Source organism: Leptinotarsa decemlineata, unplaced genomic scaffold (assembly GCF_025532065.1).
Source record: "Leptinotarsa decemlineata unplaced genomic scaffold, Ldec_3_MD MMD2_tig00000035_RagTag_RagTag, whole genome shotgun sequence".
Taxonomy (NCBI): domain Eukaryota; kingdom Metazoa; phylum Arthropoda; class Insecta; order Coleoptera; family Chrysomelidae; genus Leptinotarsa; species Leptinotarsa decemlineata.
In genome coordinates this window covers 15,558,279-15,577,071 of record NW_027412540.1, presented here as the reverse complement: position 1 = coordinate 15,577,071, position 18,793 = coordinate 15,558,279, and the positions used below count along the sequence as shown (strand labels likewise).

Genomic DNA, 18,793 nt, shown 5'->3' with positions numbered 1-18,793 from the left:
TAATGGGCTCAAGCTGAAATCATCCACAAAGAGGAACACTGGTTTAGGAGAAAATTCAAGGAAGCCGCGTATATGTTGTCCAACAACGCATTTAGTCAAGCTAGCGTAGAGATACGTAACATATGAAAACCTCTTATCAAGCGAAAAACGATCAACCCCCGCCAAACGGTCATCTTCCGCTAAAACCATTGAAGCGGAAAGGGGGGATAGGTGAAAGATGAAAGCACCCGAATGACCGATAAATAGTCAGATCTCGGAGGAATAAGTCCAGTTATCTCCCGAAGATGATTGTGGATACTAACAATCGAAACGTCGTGACGTAACTTTGGAATCTTTTAATTTTAATTTTTATTTTTATTTCTCATTTTTGTTAATAATTGTTGTTTTGTTAATCATTGTTGTTAATCTTTTTATTTTTTTCAGGGATTTCAAATCAATTTATATTATATCAGTCCGAACTGATGGAATACACCACGAAACATTGTCAACCACCTTCAAACAAATACTGTATCATCTTCAGAGCGAGTTACAAATTAACCTAAGTATATGATGTCATCTCTTTGAATACTAAAAGTTGCATCGGTAGGTAGAGAGATGTATCAAGGGGGACTTGGGAAATCCCTAATAACATTATTGATAATTAGAGAATCAAAAATATCTATCCGATCATTCAGAGCACTATCAACTTGCATAAAATTATATAAATGAGCTTCCATTTTCTCTGAAAAATAGTAGTGGTAATTCCTCTCCGTAAATTATCTGCAGTAGTTGGTTGCGTCTTGTAGACTTTAGACTTCAACCATTCCTATAGAAAAAAGTCCTGCGGTGTCAGATCGAGAGATATGGTTGGTAATTCTGAAGACTCTCTTTTTCAAATCCATCTTTGAAACCACGCAATGAGTAGTACCTCATCTCGAAAAACTATCCTATCTTGCAATGGAAAATCTATCTGGACACGTTGTTGATGCTTGGCATAACTTGATTATCCAGCAAATTGAAATATCTCTCATCACTCAGGTTTTTGTTTTAAAAAATAATAGTGCTGTAATATGGTTACTCAAATTTTTTGCCCAAATAGTTCCTGAGTGAATATCCCCAATATTTACTCAGAAATGTGTGCCCCAGACAACCAAAGTTGAAGTGTTTCACAAGTTTTTTATAGTTTCGATATCAAGTGACTTGATTAACGGAAAAACAGATTTGTTTTTGTTCAGGGCGATTATTCCTGACAAACAAACAAACAAATTTTTCTGTTTTTCAGATTCTGATCTACCGTAATAACTTTTACTTTACAGAACTAACTCAAAGCGACCATTTCATGAATTCAACTTCATGAAACAACCCCGCGTAATGATTAATCTCAATATGTTGTTTTTGCTTCTAGCATTGCTTTCATCTTCAAAGTTTCATATCTTCTGAAATATTGATGAGGATTCCTTTAAAAATTGCTAAAGCGAAATGGATTCGCGTTTGTGAGAAACATATTTCCTGCACGTTGTCGATATTCTCAGAGAATCGAAAGAAGTGATACATTTCGTTCTAGAGACAGGAATTATAGTGACTTTTTTGATAATCCCACTCAGATCAGTAATGGAAAAGTTTCTTTGGTTACACTCGAGGTCTCCTACTACTATTACTACTAAATTCGATAAAGAAGAGGAAAAGACGAGCTCATAATCTAAAATTGATATGAGTTTTTCCTAGGAATTCTGTGATTTATAAATCACTTGAAAAAGCTACTGTGCTAGCAAAACATGTGATATATTTTTCAAAATAAAGTTTGTGAAGATCAAATCGTGAGGTGTAGTTTTTTAAATTACTATGGATCTTCATCAAGTAACGGCTGAATCAATGAGGGAATTCTGTAATGTGGAAAAAAATCGAAACATATATTTCACATGACTTTTTTAACACGATGAGGCAGAATTTCCTTTTTCCAAACTGGAGAGTTTTTCATTCAATAAGTTCCAATGCCAAACAATATCTGTTTGTGGCTTGGATTTGAACACACCATGTTTTTCATACGGGCAATTATACGTTTCATGCTCTTGAGTGGACAAACGAAAAATATTGCACAAACTATAGCATAAAGGGATTACTATTAATTGTGAGTGTTATTGTTGTGACACACATTCATAATGGGAGATATCCCGTAATATTTTTATTGATAACATTGGTTAAACAATCACATTTCTCGTGTCTTTGAAATTTATTTATTTTTTTCGTAAAATTGTTCATTTTCAACTGGGATGGTATTGTTTTCGAGGAATAATAACAGAACTGTGTCAAAGCTATTTTCTGTTATTTTGGCAGTGGTTCGAGGTTTTTATGCCAGACGTTTCGTCTATTACGGCGGTATATATTATCAAAGGCGATGAGTTCAAGGTCGAAGTTCTTGAGTTGTTCCCAACGCAGAAAGTACAATGCTGGAATTTATCTCCAGTTTCATATTATCATAGTTGGGCGTAGATTCGTTTTTCTTAATTGGATTAACCGACTTGTTTGTGTACAATTAAGTACAGGTAGCCATATTTCATTGATATTCATTGCCTCTTCCTTTTTATTGAATTCATCCCTGAGTTTCTGAATTTCTATAGCCTCTTTTCAGTATTTTAATATTAGCACATGTTCACAAAAAGAATTTGAAGCTTTAATAACTTATAATTAATATATGCGAGCACTTTCGATAGCTGGTCGTGCTATCATCTCCATGACTCTACTCAAACTGAATGTTTTATCTTCTTGTTTGTTCTTTTATACGGTTAGAATGTCTAAGTGCAGGTATTTGTCCTCTCCTTCCATCCGGATGTCTTTTTAAATTTGCCTGTACTTGAATTACCTACTAGGTGAATCAAATATAACCGAGATTTTTTTTAGTAATTTATTTTTATTTTAAACGCAAAAAAGCATATATTTTATTTTTCTACATAATTTCCTGATTTGGAAATACATTTTTCCCAGCGGATAGGCAGCTTTTCAATTCCTTCCACGTAGAAAGATGCAGGTCATGTCTGCAGCCGTGTTAGGAAACACACGTCAAAAGGTAAGACCTTGTTAATCCTTAGCTCGCACAAGTTTCGACTTCTGAGGGTTGTCGTTCGTAGGGGTGCGACAGCTGGTTAACGAAAAATAGATTTCAAACATATTTTAATTGCGCACGTAGGCTTCAAGCTCAGCATCACTATCGAATCTTTGGCCTCCCAAAGCTTCTTTGACAGGACCAAACACATGAAAGTCACAGGGTGACAGGTCTGGACTGTAAGGAGGATGTTCCAATATTTCCCACCCCAGTTGCTCCAATTTTTCCCTAGTAAAGGCTGCTGTATGGGGGCGAGCATTGTCATGGAGAAGAATAACTTCCCTGATCGATACATCTCGTCTTTTGCGGCGATATGCAAGTCGGACCTCACTCAAAACGTCGCAGTAGTAGGCCGCATTAATTGTCCTGCGCTCGTGCAAAAAATCGAAACACAGCAATCTACGCTGGTCAAAAAAAAACGGTGACCAAAACCTTGCCAGCCGACAAACGTGACTTGGCTTTCACTGGTCCAGGTTCTCCTTGTTTTTTCCACTCCATACTCGCTTGTTTAGACTCTGGGGTGTAGTGGTGTACCCATGTTTCATCACAGGTGATAATGTAAGTGAGAAATTGGTCTTCTTGTTCCTGAAATCATGCAAGAAGACGCCCACACACCTGAAGACAACGCAATTTCTGGTCAGCTGTGAGAAAGCGAGGAACCCACCTGGCGCACATCTAACGGTACCCTAGCTTCTCTGTGAGTAAGTGCTCCCATAACTTATCCTGACCTCACTTGCCATTTCAGAAGTGATACGACGTCTGTCATCTTCAATAAGCCGTCCAACACTTCTGATGTTGTTCGCTGTGATGCTGGTGCAAGGTCTGCGTTCATGGCTCTCATTTTCAACACGATCACGACCCTCCACTAACTGTTCATGCCATGCAATAAGTGAATTATGATGTCCCAGATGTCCAAGATGGCTTGTTTTATGAGTTTGATGTTTTCTGTTGGTGAAAACTTATGTTTGTTTTGTATGGCGTGTGTTGCAAGATATGATATATATGTTATTGTGTTTATGTATGTTTTTTGTGCTCGTCATACCTTTGGATCAATTTTTTTTCGTTTGGCCGATATATAATTTGTTGCAGTCCAAGCAAAAGAAGACACAACCCTAAATGGAGTGTACAGTATACAATGCTTGGACTGCAACAAATTTTATATCAGCCAAACTAAGAAAAAACTGATCCAAAGGTACGCCAAACACAAAAAAACATACATACATGAATCAAATTTCGCATCACATGCCATACAAAACAAAAACAACTTTCCCCCCACTAGAAAAAATCAAACTTATAAAACAAATCAATGAAGGAAATCGTATGAACATCTGGGAAAACCTAAACATCCACAAATTCAAAAGTCATAATGCACTTATCGAGGAACAAATACAAATCAATACCTAAAATTCAATATACTACAAGGAATCCATGTGTTGCCGAAGGCTCTCTCGGGTTCTTAGCTGACTTTGGACTCTCTCTGATGGTTTTTGTTGGCCTAAATATTGGTTTCACGTTGTGTTTCTCTGAAATTCATCTAATCAGATCTGTAACATTTTCAACATGGGTGAGAAAAGCTTTCCCTTTGACGGGCCTAGATGTGATTACTTTGCTGTTTTTTCTCTCTGAGTTCATATGGCCCGCTTGAATTCTACTTCAGTAAGACATATATACATACTGTAACTAGAATAATCAAATTTTATAGCGCTGAATAATTAGAATTCATATAATCGCTTATCATGTTTCTAATTATTGAATGACATAGAAATGTAGGAATGACACTTGAAAGAAAAACAGAGTAGGTAGATACTATGAAACAGCGGTTTTTATGTTTTTTATTGAGATGTGAATCAAACAACAGGTTAACAAAGTTAAAATATGCTCAAGGAACAATATTACAACATTCTTGAAACACCACCAATACTCCTTCGATTTTATATGTGACAATCTCAATAAAAGCGTTCTTCGAGTTCAATATGCTGTAAAGTGAGTGAATAGCCAAAAAAGGCAAAGGAGAGTCGCCTCTTGAATCGTTGGAAATGGTATATATTTTGTACACCGTCGTTGCAGGCGAGATTTATCGAAAATGATTTACTATAAATTGAAGCAACTTTTATTAGTTTCCTATTGCGAAACCACAAAATGAAAAAGTTCTTTCAGTTGAGCAGATGATTCGAAAAAAGATGAAATGGGATTGCTGTAACGCGACCTAGAAGAACTTTCTATATTAGATATCATCTTAGTTGAAAAACTGCACTAGGCTACGTTCTACTGGAGGAATATCAGTATCCTGATATTGAGGAGTGAATATTCGTTGTAGCATGAGCTACATTTGGGACAATTTCGTCAGCGAAAAAATTGGAAGAAAGAACGAAATATACTCAAAATTTTGAAAGAATTCAAATAAATGTATTACTGAATATCATGAATCTATTGATGAATGTAGTCGTTACTAAGTGGTAGGAAGAATTAGAATTAAAACATTCTTTGTGTTTATACCACTTGTATCTGTAACTGAAGTTACTGCAGTTTCATTATTCGTTTTGTCATTATTCGTCATTTATTCGTTTGAAAATGTCCTCCAAGGTCCAAACTGCAGTAACGTTATTTACGAATATAAGTGGTAAGAAAACATAGGAAGTTTTAATTCTCATTTTTATATTATGAATCTCATTGACAACATCAAAAAATGGTTTTCAATGTTAACTAACATTTCTGTATATACCAAGTGCTCATATACTTTTCAGTTTGCCCTTTATTAAAAGGATTCTCCATTGATTTAGGTCTGTTCATTCTTCAGACTGTGAAAGGTTATACACCAAAGAAAAACAGTTAAAAAAATTACTCCTCCACAAAAAAACTTCCAAAGAATTTCCCAAACACCCCTTTCCGATTTGTCTTCATGAACTTTGGATAAATATCAAACAATATACTCGTTTCTACATATCGAAAACTTGAATTTGTAATGGAGAATTTCTTCAGATATAGAAAGGAAAAAGTCTGATTTACTCTGGAAAATTACTACAGTAAAATAAAAAGTTAAACACTTTAACACGATCTTGAATCATCAGTTCACACACTGCATCGATGTTTTGTGACACAACAACCGATTTTGGACAATCTTCACGGAATCCGTCGGCGAAAGAACAACGACCACGATTGAATTCACTATACCAGCGATTTACTGTGGTTTTTGATGGTGCCCCATCGTCATACAAAGAACTGAGTCCATTGACACATACTTGTTGAGATGAATCACGTCGATAGTTGTGAAAAATAATCCAACAAAAACCTTCTCTTGAAATCTCTATTTTTTGGTCAAATTGATTGTCTCAACTCACTGTAAACTAAACAAATAGCACTTGTACATCAAAACGTTGTGAGTACGTTTATGTTGAGAAATGTCTAACTTTATTATGGTATTGTCACATTTTACGTATTGACATTAGTGTTGCCAGTTCTCGAAATATAAATATTCCAACATCGTATTTCATACACTTCCCCGGAAACGATATAATCTTCACAGACTTTATTGTTGAAAATATCACGACATGTTTCATTATCACTAATACTTTACTCTAATTTTCATATATCTTACACAATCAACAGTGAGTATGTACATACTCATAATTACCATCATAATTACCTAGAGCATCTACTCAACTTTTATATACCTCATACATACCCATACATACCAATTATAACATCAATAACATCGATTTCTAAGAAAACAAATTCAGGAATGGTTATCTATTTGAATCCAGTTGTTCATTCAGTGAAATGTTTGAATTTTCAAGTATATGAATTTTCAATGTTTCCCTATGATTTAGCTTTGAACTTTTGTTTTCTATGTGAAAAATTTGGAAATATCCGTTAAAGATATGATTTTCTTCTGAAAGATGATTAGGATATGTTGAACTTGTTTTCTCATTTACATAGCTCATAATGATGTTCCTGGATGCGATCTATAAATGTTCTGCCGATTTGACCAATATATACCTCAGGTCCAAGTACCACAATTCAATTTATATACTCCTGATGTTTCGAAATTGGAGGATTGGTCTTCATTCTGTTTGAATAACTTCCCCAACGTATTACCTGTTCTATATGTAAAATTCGCCAAGTTGTGGTCTGCGAAAGACCGAGTTCTTGTGAGCGACGCGAAATCGGCGTCGCTCTACCGATGTTATCGGTACAGCTTGGGTTTTATCGACGTACGGATGTTGGTCGATCGTTTACTGAACCAGTAGACTCAAATTCATCCACCACATTGCGAATAGTCCTCTCGGTCAGACGATTATGGCGATCGTCAAATGGGTGAAGCGCGCGGTACGTTGCCCGAACAGAACACCCATTTTGATGGAAGAATTTTATTATTTGCACGTGTTGTTGAATGCTATATCCGCTATGGTAATTTGGCAAAACAGACTGAGTAAATGACAAGTAATTTGATGGTGCAGCTTCAACAAGATATATTAAAAAAAACGTCATGCAAAACTGAAATTTCTTCATAAATATCTCCCATATTGCCTAAATAATACAAATAATACTAATAATCCTGCCATCGCTTCAAAATGTTAGATTCACTGCGACTTTTTCAGATCTATTGTGATGCTTCTTGGTTGTTAAAGCTCATTGTCTGGATTGATCTCTTTGATGAGACTCTATAGCCTTGACACTGACCCCTTGATATAGCTGGCCCCCTTCATAAAGCTTCATATAGCTGGTTTCTCTTCCCCGCATCTTGCGCGTCTTAGCCTGCTATCGCTTCGCATTCACAGTGTTATGAAAGCTTCTTTCTGATTTATTTATATTTTAAATCAATTTTGGCAGCTGCTGTCACCAGATGCAGATTCCTCTTCATCAAAATTTAGAAGTAAGGGAATTCCGAAAAGGCTATAGGGTCAGTGCCGATCGCACAAAGGCCGGACTTTTTGAAATCTAGTCATTCGGTATACCTACTTATATTCTCTTTCATCATGTGGTTCCAGAACTGAATTTTATTCTTCGTTAAAATGCTTTTCACTTACTATTCTCTTCTCGGTAGATTGACAAAAAGTGTCTAATTTGTTTTTGTTCCCTTAACTTCATCTTTTCCTACGAGGATGGTATTTTTCTCAGTCCAAGAGAAAATGACAGTCTGAGGTTTCAAATGTAAAGTATAATAAATTGAAAAACGACTCCAAGGATATAATAATGAAAAAGCAACGTGTGAAAACTTATATGAACAAAATGTTGAATTCTACAAAATAAAAAAAATAGAACCAATAATTCGCCGCCAATTTGACTGTGCCTTTCACGAATAATTTAACCTGTTGAACAACAACGAACGTTCCAACTCGGTACAAAATACTTTTAGTTTAACTTTTACTTCAAGGAGAGTGGTGTATAACTTCAAATTTTCGCCCCAAATCAACCCGCATTAGAAACCCAACAATATATAACCTATTTGCAAATTAAAAGTGGACTCAGATAAAATAATATGTGAACTCTCTCCCAATATCAACTGGTTAGTAAAAAAAAACAAACACTCACATAACGCCTTTTTGGGTGGTTCATGGTCAACCATAGGTTCCGTTGAACCGAGGTGTCTTCAACACCAATACTTTTATTTTAAACTCCCCTCTACCCCATACCGGCTTACGATTTCACTACACCAATTTTTATTGAATTTCGCACCACGCGTTTAGACAAAATAACTCCCCTATTTAGGCCACTTTCCTCAGCATCGAAGGCTGAGGGATGAGACCCTCGAACTCATCTCGACAAGATTCGGTAACCGAATTTTCGTGTCTCCCGCGAAAACTCCCAAGCTCTCGCGTCAGCAACGCTAGCCATAGAAACCTCATCTCAGCGTTTTTTCAACCTTACCAAGTGTATGATCATCGGTAGGATGTAATATATTCATTTGTTTAGTCTAACCCAACTTGAACATGACCACAATGACACTCGAAGGTCCGACAGTCATAAAGTAGTTCAAGTGCTTTTACAACTGGAAAAATATCGACACCGAAGAAACGGGTGATCGACCTCGATCTCTATAAATGAAGTAATATTTTACGTTAACCATCGCAATGCCAGTTATTACAACAGAACACATGCAGTGCGGTTTCTTCCTCTCCTTGACAGAACCTGCATTAGGTTTCTTCTGTATTCAAAAGGTTAGGTTGGGTTAAGTTAGGTCCAAAGTGAGTGATGGGTCTATTCGACCCTCCACCGCAACCCGCAAGGGTTTATTGTGGCTCACACCTATTCACACATAAACTCAGCTTTTCAATGAAGCCGATTAGTTTGTATGGTGAGTGGTCTTTCAGGTAAGATGGTAAGAGTACGGCTCTGCCGAATTGTAGAGACCTGATTTGGTCCCCAGCGGGGTAGGCACAAAGTATATGCTCTGTTAATTAGGTATTCGGATAGTCAAGTTGCAAGATTCCCACCTTGATACCCACGACAACCTTCCCATATGAGGGTTTTTGCACGTCAGTTACACCTGACGATGCCTTAGACTTAGCCGTGCAGGGCTTTTTCACATCTGGTTTTGGTGAAACCTCACTTGAGTGCAAACGTTTGCTAACCTGCTCATGGGGAGTTAGTTTCCCCACCTGAGACAGATTCTGCGTACGCCGCAGCTCTCGCTCCTGAACTAAATTTACAGGGAGGTCAATTGGAGTTGTAAACTCAACATCCATCTCCTCTGTAGACTCGCTCCTGAATAAAATTTACAGGGAGGCCCGTTGGAGTCGTAAACTCGACCTTCATCTCCTATGAAGACTCGCTCCTAAATTCAATTTACAGGGAGGTCAGTTGGAGTCGTAAACTCGACAACCATCTCCTCTTTACCTCCTGAACTGAATTTACAGGGAGGTCCGTTGAAGTCGTAAACTCGACCTCCATCTCCTCTGTAGACTCGCTCCTGGATTGAATTTATAGGGCGGTTAGTTGGAGTCGTAAACTCGACATCCATCTTTTCTGTAGACTCGCTCCTGGATTAAATTTTTACAGGAAGATCAGTTGGAGTTATAAACTCGACATCCATCTCCTCGCTTCTGATCTAAGTTTACAGAGAGGTAAGGTTGGAGTCGTAAGATCGACATCTATCTCCTCTATAGACTTAGCGTCAGAAAGAATTTTTTAGGTTTACTCTGTCCATAAAGATCCCACGAGTAGCTAGGGAAAGAAGGTCAATCACGGCAGAGCCCCGTATCACCGTGACATGGCGATGCTACGACAAGTGGGCGCCCGGTATCTCGAAGGTTCCGTAGAGACAGCTGAATAGGCTCAATGTCATTCAAACTCTCGGCACGGATACACACACCTTACGATTAAGTCATCGTTGGGATGCCATTCAGTTAGGGAATAACAGAACCACAAGTGATTCTGTCATTTCCGTACAACCCGCCTACTTGTCTTAGAAGTTTAGTTTCTGATGACTCACGAGAAAAAACCTTGGTTTATCCGACTATATTCCTGAAATTCTCATTCGTTCCCATCAACTGACACATGAAACGCCACTGCAGCCTTTTTACGAATTCAACATGGCAAATGCGCTGCAAAGTGCATACTACGTACCTTCACAATATAATATTTCCGGGGACGAGTGTGCTTGGAAAATAGATGACAACTCTGAGAAAACACAAACGTCAACGACAGAACGTGCTCCATAGATTCGGCACTGAAGCCCTTTCGATATTTCTTGAACAGTTCATTGAACATCAGTAGTCGACCTGTATCATGAAATTCGGCGAATAATAAATGCAAAGAGAGAAGGGGAACCGTTGAGGTGTTCATCTGGCAGACGCACGAATATTTCCCGAGAGCTTTTTATCGAGATTGTTTTCATTGGTAAGCTCATCCAGTCTTATTCCTTATTCGTACTGAAATGTACTTTTGGATTTTGTATCAATGCCTGGACTGCAGGTGGTGGCTGATCCAGGGTTATTTTCATTGGAGGTCATGAATATGAAAATGAACAGGATCTTCAGTGAAAGTTTGGATGTTCGAAAATGAATATAAGAGGGAGTGAATGAAAATCAATAGATATTATACAGGGAATTCCAAATGGGATGATCTATTGGAAGAATGCAGGATGAAAAAAAAATTTACAAGTTTTGGTTACTATCATTATAAGCTATGATCTAGCCTTTAAAAACAGTTTCATTTAAAAAAAAAATGATAAAACTGATCGATACTCGATGAAAATCCATTATAGCATATTTAAAAAACTCACTTTAATGTGAGATTTCTACAATTTTCAATCTGATTTTGTATTATCCAGAAGTGATAACATTTCAACCTGTGTACTATTCATACATAAATTGTTAATTTGGAAATATTTTCAAAAACAATCTTTTATTAACATATTCTAAAATGAAAAATAAAAGAATCACATCAAAGAGAATAATTTATGAATATTACTAGAACTTTATCCCAACACCAAACTGTTATTTCAACACCTACACACCTGTTTCGACCACCAAGTGATGACCTTCAAGAGGAAAATTAAGCTAATCCTCAAGAGGAAGATTAGCTTAATCTTTGTCTTGAACTAATCTTCAAGAGGAAGATTAGTTTAATATTCAAGACGAAGATTAGTTTAATCTTCATCTTGAAGATGATAACTTGGTGATCGAAACATGTGTCGAGGTATTGAAATAACGGTTTGGTGTTGGTATAAAACTTCAGTAATATCCATTACTACACCAAAGGATCCAACTAGTGCATTACAAGACTAATTTATTATACCTACTCATATTTCACAATTTATATGATGAAAGCTTGTCGTTTGTCTTATAAAAAACAGATTTTTCTCTGAGAGATACTCATGTCGAGATCAAGTTACATTCTCGTTTATATGCCCAGGAACATCTCGCGACTAGCTTTCAAATAATATATATTTTGCAATTTAATGAATTGATCGGTTTGATTCCTCCAAGTCTATTCTAGTATATTTCCTCATTCTTAGAGTAAATAAATAAAAGCTTGTGTTCGAAAATAGTTTCTCAGTATCAATTTATGTTTAAACTTTCATTTATTGCTACATTTGTTCGAACACCAAGCACCACCGAACTATTCTTTTATATACTGTTGGCTTTATTGGCTATATTGTTCGTGTTCGATTTATGATCTATTTTCCATTGTCTAATAATAATAATAATGAAATAATGAAATTCATTATGAAAAATTGTCAACATCATTTTGTAGGAATTCATTTTGAATATAGGATAAATTACCATGAAAAATTAGAAATAATGGTTTCTATATTTCCAACCACTTTCATTTGTAACAAACGTTACTGCAGTTTCGTCCATTGAGGACATTTTCAAATCAGTATTACTTTGAAATAGTTGGACACTGTCACTTTTTCACATAATAATATTCATTCACCATGTTCCAACATGATTTATTTCAAAGATGAAAGAAAATAAATTATTGCAACCTATTACCAAAGTGATGAAAGTGCTAAAGCTGTTACCAGAATTTATAACATCCAGACCATAACGTGAGCCATCAATGTTGAAGAATTATTGGAAAAATTCAAAACGCCAGGTTCTGTTCACAACAGAAAATATGAAGTATGCTATCAGGAATGAAACAGTTGAAGTTGCAGTTCTGGTTACATGTTCAAATGGATAATGAACACGATATAGATTGTCAATTTCAGTCTGAGGGGAGTTCAGCAATAAATTGACCAGAAACCCAAACCTATTATACATGTTTTTCATATGTTGATGGGAACACAACCACAAACTCCACAAAATTCTTGAATTTTGGGCCAGAATCCTTGGTACTCATCCCTGGTGCCTTCATTGAAGGTAATCTCAATGGAGAAGCATAACTAAATCTATTATGAGAATGTGTTGATCCTATTATTACACAAATTGTAGAAAATTATGACAACTCATTAGGAAACGAAGTAGCGTTTCAACAGGATGATACACCGTCACATTTCGATGATTGGGTGAGACAGTTTTTGAACAAACGTTTTCCAGTGTGTTCGCTCTGCAGAAGGGGCCATAGGAGTGCCAGCTGGATCACCTGATCCCATATCGTTGGATTTTTTCACGCTAATAAGCCTACTAATCTAGAAGAGCTGTGACAAAGAATGTCGATTGCTGACCTCGGACATCTTGAATAATGTAAGCAAAGGTTTTAAAAGTCGACTTGAGCAATTTATCTGTTGATTTTGTTCTCAATGTTGTTTGTTTTTGGTTTCTTCAATAAAAAATATATATATATATATATATATATATATATATATATATATATATATATATATATATATATATATATATATATATATATATATATACACACACATGCATGCACACACACACAAACATTGTAAGTTATGCAAAATATATTAAATACATGAACTACATATATCCCAAATCAGAACTATAAGATGAATTGGATTATTCTTCTCAATATTCTATTTTTATATCTGCGACTTGCGACATTCCCATCTATAAATAACTTTTATAGGCAAACATTTTTGGTGCTTTGAATTACATTACTGCACATTTTTTAGAGACATTCAACTTTTCTGAAAATCGAGAATAACATATTATTTTCTGATAATGTAGCTTTCTTTCTACAAGTGAAATAATTTTAACAATCAGTCAAGTAGGTTTTGCGTTTATCCACTACATATGAACGTTGACATTCTGTGTTTTGGAAAGTTAGCTTAGAATGTCATATGCTAGTAACTTTGATCATTAGATTGATTCTATTAACATACCAACATTTCCAGCAATTCGACTGAAAAACATTTCGCAGTATAGTGTACTCGTACATGGTTCTCAGTTCAAACATTTCTTTGAACGAAGTATCTCTAACAATATTAACAACTGTAGACTTGTTTTCATATGAACTCTTCTTTTCGTGTCACATTTCAATGCTATTTTCAAAAAGTGTGATCTTGATTCCTTTGACTTTTTGTGTTTTGGAAAAATACTTTCGAAATGGTATCCACACAATTGTTCTGTCTTTTTCCAACTAGAACTATAGAACAATATTTCAAAAAAATTTACGTTTTTTTTACCAGAATATAAATCCTGTTTTGCAAGAAAATGTACATCTCTTATATTTTGCCATGACTTTGAAAGAGGCAAGAAATTCTATAAACACAATGGAACTATCAAATCTCCATCTCATCATACAAAAAATTTGCCAAACTTTTTTATCGCAAAAACTGATCTCTCCTGAAAATTTAAACACGTTCATTTCGGACTGATTTTATATTGTTCTACAGATATAATTAAAATATTTCAGTGTGAATCATAATTTCATTTTGTTAGTTTAGCAAAACTTGTGATATTATCGACCAGTTATTTGAATGCAGTACATGAAATAATGCGGATGTTTATACACTAACGAGTCCCAGTTTTCACATGAAATCGAATGCAAATAAGGGATGTTCACATTTTTGAAGTTGATACATAAACATTGTTAGTTATGATCATATGAGTAAACGACTGATATGCATTGATGTTGACTAAAGACTGTTAGTTTATGTTTATATCATTGATGTATATAAAGTGATAACTTTCATTCTTTTCTTTTCTAATCCTTTTCCTTTTTTTCTCTTTTCTCCACTATACAAAGCAATGCTTTATGTGGCTAACTCTTTATTTATTTGTAATATTGGCATTGGTTACCGTAGTTGTTTGTTATTATCCATCGTAGTGTGCCCCCGACGCCCCGATACGTTCGGGAGGGCGCGCCAGCATTATCAACCAATGACCACTCCCCACACTGTGGGGCAAGTGATCATTGGGTCCGAGAATTATGTGCCCTGAGCAAGCGAAGTAAGCCCAGAATGACAGCCTTCTGCATCTGTGCGGCTAAGATTTCTGTCTTAGTACGGCAAACCGATATGATTTTAAGATTCGAGAGTAGAGAGGGTATCATTCCACCAAGAACTCCAATAATCAGAACAACCATCTTGACAGAGTGATCTGGATAGAGTCTGCGGAGTTCGAAGAGAAACTCTCGATATTTTATCCGTTTTTCTTCCTCTTTTCTGACGATATTTGTCTTGCCAGGAGCTGAAAACTCCACGACAAATATCGTTTTGCTCTGGTGGTCGAGAAGAATTACATCAGGCTTATTAGCTTGTATGAGACTGAGGGTGGGGTACGAATAGTTCCAATGAATTCGGCACTTCTCGTTCCCCACAACGGATTCAATATCCCCCGGAGCGTAGGGCAACACCGGTGTCTCGTCAATACCGTAAGAGTGCCGTATATAGTAATATAGCACTCTTAGAGCCGCTTTATGTCGATGGATATAGGCCGAGACCGCATATGCTGGACATGGTGATAGCAAGTGCATTAGGGTCTCGGGCGCCTACGGCAGGCCGTTCACCCTGTGTCAGGAACCTCTATACCCATCACGTGACTTCGGTAGACCAAACTAATATCATCTGCATGAGCAGTTACTGCAGAATATGGTATTTTCCTGTCTATATTATTGATATATGATATAATAAGAGTGGCCCAAGTGTAGATCCCTGGGGTACTTCCAGCTGGACCGACCTTATTTCTGATGTTGAAGATGAATAAAAATCACCTTTGTCAAATTTGAGCGAGACAAAGTGCATTCTGTTGCTGAGAAAATATGAAACCGATGAATGTGAATTCCATCTTAATCCATAACGATCCAGAATATCTAATAGCTTGGTATGATCAACACAGTGAAATGCCCTGCTCAAGTCACATATAACTACAGCGGGGCACTTGTCTGAGTCAATAAATTCAATCAAGTCATCGTAGAAAGATAATAGGGCACTTTGAATTGATTTGCCAAACCAGAAACCATGCTGAATGGGAGTCAGAATATTGTGTGATCCGATAAAATCGTTCAGGCGTTCTAAAAATGCATACTCAAAAATCTTCGAGAAAGTTGGAGGAATAGTAACTGGTCTGAAATGTTCTAATATTGACACATTTTTATTTTTTTCAATGGTAGTTACTTTACCCACCTTCAGCTTTGATGGGAAGATGCCGTTTGAAAAAGATAGATTCACCAAAAAGGTTAATGGTTCAGTGATAGTACTTAATATTTTTTTCACAAAGAAGATTCTTCGTCGATTCTTGAAGACCTCTTGTTTCTCCATTTACAACTAACGAGATCCAACAGTTCGCTTTCAATGAATGGTTTCAAAAATAAATTGTGTAGATAGAAATCTATGTTGGATTGTCAGTTGGATTGTCTAGATACAATACCTTCGAAATTTTCCCCATTAGTGCTTGGGGGCCTCGATGAAAAAATTGTTTAATTCAGTCACAATCTCTGCAGGATTTTCTATCAACTCACCATCCTTTTGAATAACCATATCTCCTGATGAATGTTTTATTCTACTTGAGAGTGTGAAAATCTGATTAAAATCTGTTTTTCCGTTAATTAGTTCAGATACAACATTATATAAAACCCTTTAACTATTCTCAGACATTCGTATTCTCTCTTGATAATAGTTTCTTTTCGTTTCTCTTACTAAATTTATATGTTTTTTCTTGTTATTCTTGTAAATATCAGCCAAAGAAGGGCCATTTTTCTTGAGAAAGAATAAATGTCTCAATGAAGAGCTCGATTTTTTAATTCATGTGTGATCCATCTTTTTTTATTATTTATCAGGAAAGCTAACCTTTGTTTGAGAAAGCTAACCTTAAAATCATGAAAGAAAACCTCAACGAATCGCTCGAAAGCTTCGTCACAATTATTGCATTCATAAACATGGTTCCAGATTTCTTTTTGCAAGGCGACCTGAAAATTTTTTATGTTTACCTCACTGAAACATCTTTTCGTTTCAGATTTTTCAAGTGAAATAGGCGAACAGTCTTTCATTTCCAAGAGAATTGCACGGTGATCAGAAATTCCATTGTCAATAACGTAGCATATTTGCTCATCGATAAAATTCCAAAATATATGGTCTATCAAGGTACAGCTACTGTTAGTAACTCTTGTGGGCCAACCCATCAATGGACGAAGATTGAAACAAGACATCACATTGCACAATGATCTGAAGTGAATATTGGAGTATACATCGAAATTAAAATCACCACAAATGTAGAAAATCATACCAAGCCTATAAATGTGATTTGAAGCATCACAAATATTAGCAAAAAATAAGTCGACATCTCCACAGGGAGATCTATAAATATTCATTAAAACATATTTCTTCTCATTTGGAATGTAAGAAATAAAACAACATTCGAAATGTTGCTCTATGCCTATACAATAATTTTTAAGATCGATATGGAGTCTAGTTTCAAATTCCAGACATTATCACAAGATGGCAAATGAGACTTTGCCGAAACGTCGTGAAAATGATCCTTGTGATGCCTGGAGTTTGGAGTCCAGTTCCGAACCTCAGACTGTTCGACGGCCTCGGAGATGAGATTCAGGAAGAGGCAAATACGGCCTTTCGCGACTTCATCGAATCCTGAGCACACAATCTTTATGCTGATGGAATGAATCGACTGGTGTTAAGTTAGAATAAGTGCACCGATTAAAATGGCGCTCATTCAGGTTGAATTGAATATGTATTCAATGATATATTACAATTTTGTTTCTTTCTTCTATTACGTTCATTCTTTATTTATTATTTTATGAATAACTTTTTTGGTATTATTGCCCACTGTGGAATAATTGAAAGCAACATTTGATACATGTTTACTCTGGAAAGAATCAATGATGACGTAACTACTAGAAGAGGAAACCCTGAGTAATTGTCAATTCACGAAACAGTAAACTGAAACCAGAAATTAACATGTTTCGAAAATACTGTGTTACTTCATATTTACTTTATGGTTTGTTTTCTGTATAACAATCTTCATTTTTAAAATATTTTATTCATTATTATATTACTCGGCTTCATTCACGGGAACATCACAAAACAGCGCTTAGAAATGAAATGTTACCTTGGCATTTAACGCAAGAACGAACAGGAAATGCCTGGCTCTGAACAAACAATGCTTCATTTACAACGAGTCAAAACAGTTTCAAAGTAATATTTCACTATAACGGGGACTTTGATCCCTCTGTTGTCGTTTTTTATTCAGCTTTATTCTCTACCAAGAATAGTTGAAATTTTCAAAAGTTGGAAATAATTCCTTTGTAATTTCAAATATATTCTTTCAGTTTTATCACAGTTTGATTCAGTTCACAATGGAAGTAATTAGAACTTTGAGTGAGTTTTTCCTGAAAACATTTAGTTCAGAGATTCATCAATGAATTATTATGGCCAACTTGTGGTTGGATATTTTACAAGAATACTTATGAGTTTGAAAGTGGAAATAGATGATTCAGTAAAATGGTTAAGGCTTCCACGGTCGATGTTTTCAGTGTCCCTATTTTTCGGGTTTGGAGGCCATGGATTTTTAAAAATTCTTCCTGACGTTTCGCTGGCGCGAAGTCCTGAGTTAATATCTCCTGTGACTTGAAATTAAGGCTGCGTAACACTATGTATGTTGACTCCTCAGGTAGTTTGGTGTGATAATACCTGCACCTGGATTTAGTAAAATGTCAATAACACCTTTTTCTACCTGCCGTCATGCTGTTTGCATGCCTTCTCAGAATGGGATTCCATATTCGATTGAGGTTCACAGTTTCACAGCTTCATCTTTTCTGTTGAAATTATCCGTGTGTTTGTGGTCGGGTAAAGACAGAAGAAACCCACTATCAGCAGTAGGGGTTTATCACATAGCGTACACTTGT

At 36.0% G+C, this 18,793-nt stretch overlaps 1 protein-coding gene across 1 annotated transcript in view; it reads left to right on the top strand.

Annotated features, from left to right (window-relative positions):
• The window catches only part of LOC111511620 (insulin-like growth factor-binding protein 7), a 218,200-nt gene extending 200,544 nt beyond the window's left edge, over positions 1–17,656 (top strand). Inside the window, 1 exon segment of the mRNA XM_074171946.1 lies at positions 16,888–17,656. The gene's annotated coding sequence lies outside the window, so the exon portion shown is untranslated.
• The last annotated feature ends 1,137 nt before the right edge of the window (positions 17,657–18,793 follow it).